Source organism: Scyliorhinus torazame, chromosome 9 (assembly GCF_047496885.1).
Source record: "Scyliorhinus torazame isolate Kashiwa2021f chromosome 9, sScyTor2.1, whole genome shotgun sequence".
Taxonomy (NCBI): Eukaryota; Metazoa; Chordata; class Chondrichthyes; order Carcharhiniformes; family Scyliorhinidae; genus Scyliorhinus; species Scyliorhinus torazame.
This window is the reverse complement of record NC_092715.1, coordinates 109,729,806-109,742,510: the sequence shown is the minus strand read 5'-3', so window position 1 is coordinate 109,742,510 and position 12,705 is coordinate 109,729,806. Positions and strand designations below refer to the sequence as shown.

Below are 12,705 nucleotides of genomic sequence, written 5' to 3'. Positions count from 1 at the left end.
GCTTTTAAAATTAAATACCACTTGAAGGAATTCATCAATGTTTGGTCTTGTCAACATGTGGTACAACAGAGATTGTTAAACTGAAGGACAAGGATGCATTTGATCGCGAACTAAAGAAAAAGCTGGAACTTATTCAGAAGGTCAGTCTGCATCTGTAAAAATAAATGAATATTCACACTATGTCCACTGACAGCAGATGATTATCGCAAAGAGTATGTATGCAATGCCAGTATCCTCAAACAATAATTATTCACCATCACAAGGACACAGAAATCTATTAAATACTACTGATTCCACAGTCTCTTGATGACTTTGGTCCTTGTTTAATCACTTTCAATGTGCATTTTGTTTGTGTTCTTTTTAAAAAATATATTTTTATTGAAGTATTTGCAAAATTTTTATAATAACAAAATAACATAAACAACATGGTAAAATAGGCATTTCCCACCCAACCCCTTCTGTACATCCCTTAACCATATTGCACCCACCCACCCGCACCCCCCCCCCCTTCAGAGTGCTGCTTCTGCTGCCATTTTAATTTTCCCCGAGAAAGCCGACGAACAGCTTCCACCTACGAGCGAACCCCAGCATTGACCCTCTCAAGGCAAACTTTATTTTCTCCAGCTTGAGAAACCCAGCCATGTCACTGACCCAAATCTCCACGCTCGGGGGCTTCGAGTCCCTCCACATTGAAAGGATCCGTCTTCGGGCTACCAGGGAGGCAAAGGCCAGAACGTCGGCCTCTTTCTCTCCCTGGACTCCCGGATCTTCTGGCACTCCAAAGATCGCCACCTCTGGACTCGGCACCAGCCGCGTACCTAGCACCTTGGACATTGCCTTGGCAAACCCCTGTCAGAATCCTCCAAGCTTCCGGCATGCCCAAAACATATGGACATGGTTTACTGGGCTTCCCGCACACCTTGCACATCTGTCTTCTACCCCGAAAAACTTGCTCATCCTTGCCTCTGTCATGTGTGCCTGGTGTTGCCTTTTCTTTCACTCAGTCTTTTCTGTGGCTCTATTCCAATTATGGCAATCAGTGAGTTTGCCTTTCTTTCTATGTTATCTATGTCTTAATGCTTCGAGTCGCCAGGTATCGAATGATACCGCCACAAGTTTCAACCAGCTATCAATCAAAGAGCCAAACACCAGTTTGTTAGTTCAAGGTCAAGGGTACTTTATTTACACACAATTAGTCATGCAACATAAACACTACTAGTTAACTACACCTATCAGCTAAGCCAACCTGTACTTCACTTCGGGCACCCGGCTTAGGTCAGAAAACAGTGGTCGTTTTTCAATTCTGGATCTCTCGGGTTCGAAGGGGTAACTGCTGCTCAGCTGGGCTCATCCATCTGGTAGTGGGCGTTGAACTTGGACTCGCTTCTGGTGTTGCTGCAATTGGCGATGGCCGTGACCAGGGTACCAAGGCCAAGAGAGAGCAAACATATGGCAAACTCTTCTTCTTATACTCGGGGGGGGGTTCACACTCTTTTGGTCAGTCCTTCGATTTGGGCCTTCCTAATTGGGTGATCCTTGATCACTCCATTCGATTCCTTAGACAATAAGTGGGCGGGGATCTGGAGGGCTGGGCATGTCCAAGCGGTCACTGACCCCATTGTTTGCGTTTCCCTTGAACAGGGAGTGGCGGCGAAATGTCTGGGACTGTCCCAGTTGCTTCAGTACCAGTCCTTTGTTTTGGGGAAGATGGGCCAGAAAATGCTAATCGGCCCCATTAAAATGCTAATTGGACGGAGGTTCGATACGATCTGGATTTCTTGCTTACGAATATGCATTTCAGGCTCTGAGCCTGCCTGATTCTTGGCTTGTCCATTTTACCTGCCAGGCTTTGTGAGTTTCTCTGTACCTAGTTGGAAGTGGCCATCCCAGATGGCTACACTCCGGCCTCTTGATCCTCAACGCGAAGCCTGAAGGATCACAATACTGGGTCGTCTTTGTTCTCTGAAATGCTGGGTACCCTTAACCAAGGACAGATTCTACTCTACTCTGTCCTATGGGTCCAAAAACATTTACCTAATTTTCCCTAAACAACACATGTCTAAGAATTTCTAGGGGGCCATTTAACATTCAGTAAAAAGGTGAACCTCTAACTATCTCTAACTAGACTACACTCATGCTGTTATTTAGCAATCAAAGAACTTATCTTACAATACAAAACAAATCTGATAGCAGCATCACATTTCTTCCTATCACTAACATTCACATACAGAGAAGTAACTTGATTAACAAAAACAACAACCGCGGAATGTATTCAGGAGAAAGGTTCAGAAAGAGTGTGGGGTTTGTTGGAGTCCGAGGAAGGGGGCTCTAAATGTGTATACTGGAGGGCGGGAGGCTCTCCTTCTCCATTTCCGCAAGCTGATGGTCTGAATGACGCTGTACAATATGGTTATCACTAGTAAGGCTTCCACTGTGTAGGACAGTGAATACCACTTAACGAGGTTCTCACACCATGTGGGGGTATACGGTGGCTGTGTGTGTGTGTGTGTGCGTGTGTGTGGTGTAGTGTCCGGGCTGGGGGTGTTATGTTGGGTAGTCTTGTTTGGGGCCTATGTGGTGAGGGGGTAGAGGTGGGTAATGCGCGCAACTGGACTGTTCCAGCGACGATCATGATGCCGATAATCAGGGTCGTCTTCATCTTATTCGGGCTTTCCATCGCCGTCGAGTATCTTTGTATCTTCCTTGGGGAACAAGCATAGTATCTGTTATAATCGTGTTGCTTAACATCTCGTATGTCTGTCTGTTTCCCATTATAATCGTCACCATATGCGACTCCCTCATTTTTTTTTTTAAACAACCATTTGCGGAGACAAGATATCCAAAAAAATTCTGTGTCACAGTGCGAGCACTCTCGCACCCTGTGGTCGATGGGCTGAGTGGGCGGACAATTTTGCCGTCCTCTGCAAACTTGTTTTTCCAACCAAGTGTTTCTGTCATGTAAATAGTATGTGGGAGATAGCAACCGAAGGGTTGCTGGAAAGGGCAAAAGTTGTGGCAAAATGCATTCTTTAAACCACAGGACTAGAAAAGAACAGCAAAAGAGTTTCAAAAACAAGTATCTGAATGGGGTGGTGCGTATGACCCACGGCAGGGCAAGAATGGGTGGGATCCCCAGGTAGGGCGGTGATCAGTGCCGTTGCTCCACTACCCGTGCTTGGCTGACCAAATGTATAGTGGGTCCCCAGGCAGGGCGGGGATAAGTGCCATTACTCCACAGCCTGAGTGACCTTCCAAGAGCGGTAAGAATTTGTAAATATGTGGCTCCAACAAACTTGTTTCTTTAACTGCCATGTGGCGTCAGAAGAGTAGTTATCACTGCATCAAGAAAGCGTCCATGAGGACGACACAGAAAATCGTACGAGAGTGAAAGTAACAGCATTTACACACAAACTAAACATAAAAGCGGGCAGGTTCCATCAGAGTATAGGACACCGTAAATCACATTTGGCCTGGGGTGTAACTAGCATATGGAGTCAGTGTAGTGTGACCGAAGAAGAGAGGAAGGAGGAGAGAAACAAAAATGAAGTGGCATTGCTGAGGTGTCCCTGCCATGAGAAGTCCGGGTCAGCGCTCACAATTTGCATGGGGCAGCTGGGACCTTATAGCTGCTGTGGGGGTGTTCTCTTTCATATCTGGGGGCTTGTCGAGCTGGTGGTGAGGGTCTCCTGCAATCTCGGGCGAAGTGTCCTGACTGCCCACATTTGTAACACGACCCCTGGGGCACATAAGGTGGAGCAGGCTCTCTGGTGTATTGCTCCCTTGGGTATGGTTCCCTGGGTGGGGGGTTGGGCTGTTGGTATCATTGCTGGTTCGGGGGGGGGGGGCATTTGTGGGCTGATTCCATTGCTGTTTCGGGGGGCTTGACATTCTAGTGCGTAATGTCCTTTCTGTCCGCAATTATAGCATTCCTGTGTCTTGGGGTGCTGCGCTGTACCTCTGCCTTCATTTACCCATGAGGGGTCTTGGTGTGCCCTTACTGGATTCATTGTGGCGTCTTCTCGCTCATGCTCTGTCTTTTTCTGTACAGACTGTTCCCAAGCTCTGGACAATCGTTTCAGAACCCACACTTCATTGTGTGCTAGGTCTGAGGGGTCGTAACTGGCACATGCCTTCTGTCCTGCCTCCGTGGCATGGGATACCAACGTACGGGTCCATTTGGCCGTATTGTCTGCTAATAAATGGACACGGGCTAACTCACCAGATACAGCAGTAAAATGGATCCAAAGGCATCCAGCAAACGCTGTTGGATGCTATCCCTTTTTCTGCCTGCACCGGTTGAGTCCCTCTAAACTCCTCTGTTATATCCTTTGGCGTCTAGAATGGCCGTTTTCATTTCTTGGAGGCTACCTCCTCCTACATTTTGTGGGTCGGGAAGGGCTGAACTAACTGAGGGGTCTAAGCACATAACTATGAGCTTAACCTGTTCCGGCTCGTCTAAACCATACATGAGGGTTTGTTGTTTCACTAACTCGAAAAAGTGATGTGGGTCCGATGTGGGGTGGAAAGTATCTATCTTTTCGCGGGCATCGTGTAACTGGGTGATCGATAATGGGGTGGTGTACACAAAATCAGGTTGGTCTTCCGTGGTAACCCTGCGCTGCGTGGTAATGGGGTCATTGGGTTGGGTGCTGCCTGTGCAGTCGGTGGTGCGGCTGCTTTTCTTTTCGGGGCCTGGGGGGCTCTATTTTCATTCTCGGTCTCGCTTACGTACCGTTGGGCCGTTTCACTGAGTTCCTGACAATCGGGGCCGTCTTCCTGGTCTAGCTGTGGGCCAAAGGTGTCTCTAAACCCATTTTGAACTGATAGCAGGGATTGCAACCTTGCAATTTTCTGCCTGCATTTGCCTCTGTTCCACGGTGGAACTGTGGAGTGTTCGGAGGACTGCAGTACCTGATTCTCTGTCTCTTCTCTTACCAGTACAGCACGTTGTGTGTCCTGGTAGGCCTTATCGTATTATATTTGGAAGCTGCTAAGGTGGGTGAGACAGGATTGATGTGCCCACTTGACATCATCCATTTCCTTGTCCTTTGCTGCTAACTGCTCCCGGAGCTGTACATTTAATCTCTCACTTTCACTTAAATCTCCCTCTCTACTTTTCTCCTTCTCCTCTAGCTGCTTACGGAGCGTCCGCACGACCTCCTTTGTGCCTCGCAATTGTGCCAGACAGGACACAATTGCCATCGGCTTACGAACCTTAGTCAAACTCTTTTTATGGATCCCGGTCAGGCTAACGGCGCTTGGTAGAGCAATCGCACTCGGTCAATAAAGCCCTCACCAAACCCAAACCTTCCCAGCGTCTCCCATAGATACTCCCACTCCACCCGGTCAAAAGCCTTCTCCGCGTCCATCGCCACCACCACCTCCGCCTCCTCTCCTTCTGAGGGCATCATAATTACATTTAAAAGCCTCCGGACGTTAGCATTGAGCTGCCTGCCCTTAACAAATCCAGTTTGGTCCTCCCCTATCACCCCCGGGATGCAGTCTTCTATTCTGGTGGCCAAAATCTTAGCCAGCAGCTTGGCATCTACGTTCAATAGCGATATCGGCCTTTATGACCCACACTGCTTCGAGTCCTTCTCTCGTTTAAGAATGAGTGAAATCGAGGCCTGCGACATCGTTGGGGGGGGGACCCCCTCTCTCTGGCCTCGTTAAAGGTCCTCATCAGCAGCTGGCACAACACCTCTGAGAACTTCTTATAAAATTCTACCGGGTAACCGGCCCCGGAGCCTTGCCCGACTGCATGCCCTCCAGTCCTTTAACAATTTCCTCTGCCTCAATTGGGGCCCCCAGCCCCTCCACGAGGTCCTCCCCCACCCTCGGAAACCTCAGCTGATCTAGAAACTGCCTCATCCCTTCTGCTCCAGCCGACTCATATAATTTGCTATAAAACTCTTTAAAAACGTTGTTCATTCCCCCGGGTCCAAAGACCATGTTACCATCCCTATTCCTTACTCTCCCAATCTCCCTGGCCGCGTCTCTCTTCCCTCCCTATTCCTTACTCTCCCAGTCTCTGGGAACAAAAAAAATCAATGCGGGAGTAAACTTTATGGACATGAGAGAAAAACAAAAACTCCTTCGCCCTCGGCCGCTCGAATCTCCGCGGGTCTACACCCCCCCATCTGCTCCATAAAACCCCTCAATTCCTTCCGCGGCAGGCCTCCTTCCAGTCCTGGATTTTGACCGGTCCAGATCGGGATCAATGACCGCGTTAAAGTCTCCGCCCATGATTAGGCCGTGAGACTCCAAGTCCGGGATCCTGCCTAACACCCGCCTCATAGATCCCACATCGACCCAGTTCGCCGCATATACGTTCACAAGCACCACCCGTACACCCTCCAACTTCCCACTCACCATTATATATCTACCCCCCTTATCTGCCACAATTCTTCCAGCCTCAAACGCCACCCACTTGCTAATCAATATCGCTACCCCACTGGTCTTTGAGTCCAGCCCCGAGTGGAACAGCTATCCAACCCACCCCTTTCTCAATCTCGTCTGGTCAATAAATTTAGATGTGTCTCCTGAAGCATTTCTATGTCTGCCTTCAGCCCTTTTAAATGCGCAAAAACGCAAGCCCTTTTGACTGGCCCATTCAAACCTCTCACATTCCACGTAATCAGCCAGGACAGGGGGCTGCCTGCCACCTCCCCCCCCCGCCTGCCACGCCCCCCGCCTGCCACCACCCATCCCCAACAAGCAGCAGTTGCCCCCGACCTCCCATTTGTTCCCCGATGATAGTTCCTCCCCTGTCAGCAAAGCAGCCTCCCCACAACAGCACAGCACCCAAAACCTGATCCCCCCGGTCAAGCACCGACTTAACACATGCTCACCCCCACCTCACTTCCGAGAGTCAGCTGAACCATGCTGACCCCGACAACCCCCACCCCGATGCCAAACAGTCTGACTCCCTATTGTTCGAACCCCTCTCCCAACATGAATAAACCATTTAATAACATTGCATTCCCCAGTAAGTAAACAACCTCAAGTAAAAATTAATTAGCATAAACCAATGAAGAAACAATCGCTTGAAACAGGACCCAACCTCCCACAGAATAGCACCAACTTCAGGGCCCCCTCCCCCCGCCGCATCAAATCCCTGCAAAACAAAGCACCCACAAACCACCACCCCAGCCCAACACTTAACCCAAAGCTACATACAATCTTATTTGAACTGATACGAAAATTACAAAGATTACGAACTACCGTCACATAACTTCTTCGAGACTTAAGTGTCCTTTAAGACGCTTCTAACTTCTTTTCTTTGATAAATGTCCATACATCGTCCGGTGTCTCAAAGTAAAGATGCCGTTTTTCATGCGTAACCCATAACTGCGCTGGATACAGCAACCCGAATTTCACCCGCTTCTTGAAAAGGATCGCCTTTACCCGATTGAACTCAGCACGTCTCTTGGCCAGCTCCGCTCCCAGGTCCTGATAGATGCGCACCTCGCTGTTCTCCCATCTGCTGCTCCGCTCTTTCTTGGCCCACCACAAAACAAGTTCTTTGTCCGAAGAACGCACCACCATGGCCCTCGGCAGGTCATTCGCCTTCGGCTTCCTTGCAAAGGCTCTATGCACTCCACCCACTTCCAGTGAACGAGAAAACTCCCCGGGGCCCCATCAGCGTCTCCAACATGCCCGCCACATATGCTCCCGCGTTTGACCCCTCAATTCCTTCAGGGAGGCCAACAATCCTGAAGTTCTGCCTCCTGGACCTGATCTCCAGGTCCTCCAGCTTCTCCTGCATTCTCTTGTGGCGCTCATCTAACACCTCCACCTTGTGCTCCAGCACGGTTAGATAGTCCTCCTGGCTAGACAACTTCAGCTCAATTTCTTGTATCTCTTTCCTTTGGGCCACCTGATTCAATACCATTTGATCGACCGCAGCCTTGATCGGGTCTAACGTTTCCTTTTTCAGCTCAGCGAAACAGTCCTTAAAGAACTTCATCTGCTGGCTCCTTAGACGACTGAGCCGCCGCTCCCTGGTCCTGACCCTCCGCCATGCTGCGCCGCCGTACCAGCTCCAACTGCTTCACTCTATCCGGGCTGAGTCTTTTCACACAGCCACTTCTAGTCTAATTAGCCATACATCGAAGAGGGAATCCTTTTTTTTTATTAAATATTTTATTGAAAATTTTTGGTCAACCAACACAGTACAGTGTGCATCCTTTACACAATATTATAACAACACAAATAACAATGACACAAATAATAAATAACAAAAATGAAAACTAGCCCTAATTGGCAACTGCCTTGTCACAAGTAACACTCTCCAAAAATATAATTTAACAGTCCAATATATACTTATCTGTAGCAACGACCTATACATACTATACAGTATATGTTAACAACCCTGAGAGTCCTTCTGGTTCCTCCTCCCCCCCCCGCCGATCCTGGGCTGCTGCTGCTGCCTTCTTTTTCCCATTCCGTCTATCTTTCTGCGAGGTATTCGATGAACGGTTGCCACCGCCTGGTGAACCCTTGAGCCGACCCCCTTAGGACGAACTTAATCCGCTCTAGCTTTATAAACCCCGCCATGTCATTTATCCAGGTCTCCACCCCCGGGGGCTTGGCTTCTTTCCACATTAACAATATCCTGCGCCGGGCTACTAGGGACGCAAAGGCCAAAACATCGGCCTCTCTCGCCTCCTGCACTCCCGGCTCTTGTGCAACCCCAAATATAGCCAACCCCCAGCTTGGTTCGACCCGGACTCCTACTACTTTTGAAAGCACCTTTGTCACCCCCATCCAAAACCCCTGTAGTGCCGGGCATGACCAAAACATATGAGTATGATTCGCTGGGCTTCTCGAGCACCTCGTACACCTATCCTCCACCCCAAAAAATTTACTGAGCCGTGCTCCAGTCATATGTGCCCTGTGTAATACCTTAAACTGAATCAGGCTTAGCCTGGCACACGAGGACGACGAGTTTACCCTGCTTAGGGCATCTGCCCACAGCCCCTCCTCGATCTCCTCCCCCAGCTCTTCTTCCCATTTCCCTTTTAGTTCATCTACCATAGTCTCCCCTTCGTCCCTCATTTCCCTATATATATCTGACACCTTACCATCCCCCACCCATGTCTTTGAGATCACTCTGTCCTGCACCTCTTGTGTCGGGAGCTGCGGGAATTCCCTCACCTGTTGCCTCGCAAAAGCCCTCAGTTGCATATACCTGAATGCATTCCCTTGGGGCAACCCATATTTCTCGGTCAGCGCTCCCAGACTCGCGAACTTCCCATCCACAAACAGATCTTTCAGTTGCGTTATTCCTGCTCTTTGCCACATTCCATATCCCCCATCCATTCCCCACGGGGCAAACCTATGGTTGTTTCTTATCGGGGACCCCCCCCAAGGCTCCAGTCTTTCCCCTATGCCGTCTCCACTGTCCCCAAATCTTCAGTGTAGCCACCACCACCGGGCTTGTGGTGTAGTTCCTCGGTGAGAACGGCAATGGGGCTGTCACCATAGCCTGTAGGCTAGTCCCCCTACAGGACGCCCTCTCTAATCTCTTCCACGCCGCTCCCTCCTCCTCTCCCATCCACTTACTCACCATTGAAATATTAGCGGCCCAATAATACTCACTTAGGCTCGGTAGTGCCAGCCCCCCCCTATCCCTGCTACGCTGTAAGAATCCCTTCCTCACTCTCGGGGTCTTCCCGGCCCACACAAAACCCATGATGCTCTTTTCAATCCTTTTAAAAAAAGCCTTCGTGATCACCACCGGGAGGCACTGAAACACAAAGAAAAATCTCGGGAGGACCACCATCTTAACCGCCTGCACCCTCCCTGCCATTGACAGGGATACCATATCCCATCTCTTGAAATCCTCCTCCATCTGTTCCACCAACCGCGTTAAATTTAACCTATGCAATGTGCCCCAATTCTTAGCTATCTGGATCCCCAGGTAACGAAAGTCCCTTGTTACCTTCCTCAACGGTAGGTCCTCTATTTCTCTACTCTGCTCCCCTGGATGCACCACAAACAACTCACTTTTCCCCATGTTCAATTTATACCCTGAAAAATCCCCAAACTCCCCAAGTATCCGCATTATTTCTGGCATCCCCTCCGCCGGGTCCGCCACGTATAGTAGCAAATCGTCCGCATACAAAGATACCCGGTGCTCTTCTCCTCCCCTAAGTACTCCCCTCCACTTCTTGGAACCCCTCAACGCTATCGCCCGGGGCTCAATCGCCAGTGCAAACAATAATGGGGACAGAGGGCATCCCTGCCTTGTCCCTCTATGGAGCCGAAAATATGCAGATCCCCGTCCATTCGTGACCACGCTCGCCACTGGGGCCCTATACAACAGCTGCACCCATCTAACATACCCCTCTCCAAAACCAAATCTCCTCAACACCTCCCACAAATAATCCCACTCCACTCTATCAAATGCTTTCTCGGCATCCATCGCCACTACTATCTCCGTTTCCCCCTCTGGTGGGGCCATCATCATTACCCCTAACAACCTCCGTATATTTGTGTTCAGCTGTCTCCCCTTCACAAACCCAGTTTGGTCCTCGTGGACCACCCCCGGGACACATTCCTCTATTCTCATTGCCATTACCTTTGCCAGGACCTTGGCATCTACATTTAGTAGGGAAATAGGTCTATAGGACCCGCATTGTAGCGGGTCCTTTTCCTTCTTTAAGAGAAGCGATATCGTTGCTTCAGACATAGTCGGGGGCAGTTGTCCCCTTTCCTTTGCCTCATCAAAGGTCCTCGTCAGTACCGGGGCGAGCAAGTCCACATATTTTCTATAGAATTCGACTGGGAATCCATCCGGTCCCGGGGCCTTTCCCGCCTGCATGCTCCTAATTCCTTTCACCACTTCTTCTACCTCGATCTGTGCTCCCAGTCCCACCCTTTCCTGCTCTTCCACCTTGGGAAATTCCAGCCGATCCAAGAAGCCCATCATTCTCTCCCTCCCATCCGGGGGTTGAGCTTCATATAATTTTTTATAAAATGTCTTGAACACTCCATTCACTCTCTCCGCTCCCCGCTCCATCTCTCCTTCCTCATCCCTCACTCCCCCTATTTCCCTCGCTGCTCCCCTTTTCCTCAATTGGTGTGCCAGCAACATGCTCGCCTTCTCCCCATATTCGTACTGTACACCCTGTGCCTTCCTCCATTGTGCCTCTGCAGTGCCTGTAGTCAGCAAGTCAAATTCTACATGTAGCCTTTGCCTTTCCCTGTACAGTCCCTCCTCCGGTGCTTCCGCATATTGTCTGTCCACCCTCAAAAGTTCTTGCAGCAACTGCTCCCGTTCCTTACTCTCCTGCTTCCCTTTGTGTGCCCTTATTGATATCAGCTCCCCTCTAACCACCGCCTTCAACGCCTCCCAGACCACTCCCACCTGGACCTCCCCATTATCATTGAGTTCCAAGTACTTTTCAATGCACCCCTTCACCCTTCGACACACCCCCTCATCTGCCATTAGTCCCATGTCCATTCTCCAGGGTGGGCGCCCTCCTGTTTCCTCCCCTATCTCCAAGTCCACCCAGTGTGGAGCGTGATCCGAAATGGCTATAGCCGTATACTCCATTCCCCTCACCTTCGGGATCAATGCCCTACCCAGCACAAAAAAGTCTATTCGCGAGTAGACTTTATGGACATAGGAGAAAAACGAGAACTCCTTACTCCTAGGTCTGCTAAATCTCCACGGGTCTACACCTCCCATCTGCTCCATAAAATCTTTAAGTACCTTGGCTGCTGCCGGCCTCCTTCCAGTCCTGGACTTCGACCTATCCAGCCCTGGTTCCAACACCGTATTAAAATCTGCCCCCATTATCAGCTTTCCCATCTCTAGGTCCGGAATGCGTCCTAGCATCCGCCTCATAAAATTGGCATCATCCCAGTTCGGGGCATATACGTTTACCAAAACCACCGTCTCCCCCTGTAGTTTGCCACTCACCATCACGTATCTGCCCCCGTTATCCGCCACTATAGTCTTTGCCTCGAACATTACCCGCTTCCCCACTAATATAGCCACCCCCCTGTTTTTTGCATCTAGCCCCGAATGGAACACCTGCCCCACCCATCCTTTGCGTAGCCTAACCTGGTCTATCAGTTTCAGGTGCGTTTCCTGTAACATAACCACATCTGCCTTAAGTTTCTTAAGGTGTGCGAGTACCCGTGCCCTCTTTATCGGCCCGTTCAGCCCTCTCACGTTCCACGTGATCAGCCGAGTTGGGGGGCTTCCTACCCCTCCCCCTTGTCGATTAGCCATCACCTTTTTCCAGCTCCTCACCCGGTTCCCACGCAGCTGTATCTGCCCCAGGCGGTGCCCCCCCGCCCATCCTCTCCCATACCAGCTCCCCCCTTTCCCCAGCAGCAGCAACCCAGTAATTCCCCCCTCCCACCCCCCCCCGCTAGATCCCCCGCTAGCGTAATTACTCCCCCCATGTTGCTCCCAGAAGTCAGCAAACTCTGGCTGACCTCGGCTTCCCCCCGTGACCTCGGCTCGCACCGTGCGACGCCCCCTCCTTCCTGCTTCTCTATTCCCGCCATGATTATCATAGCGCGGGAACCAAGCCCGCGCTTCTCCCTTGGCCCCGCCCCCAATGGCCAACGCCCCATCTCCTCCACCTCCCCTCCTCCCCCCATCACCACCTGTGGGAGAGAGAAAAGTTACCACATCGCAGGATTAGTACATAAAACCCCTCTTTGCCCCCCACATTCGCCCCA

General features: G+C 50.4%; 1 protein-coding gene across 1 annotated transcript in view; it reads right to left on the bottom strand.

Annotated features, from left to right (window-relative positions):
* Positions 1 to 1,152: 1,152 nt before the first annotated feature.
* Positions 1,153 to 12,705, bottom strand: part of macir (macrophage immunometabolism regulator) — a 55,494-nt gene continuing 43,941 nt past the window's right edge. Inside the window, exon 3 of the transcript XR_011949085.1 lies at positions 1,153 to 2,702. The gene's annotated coding sequence lies outside the window, so the exon portion shown is untranslated. The remainder of the gene's footprint in view (positions 2,703 to 12,705) is intronic.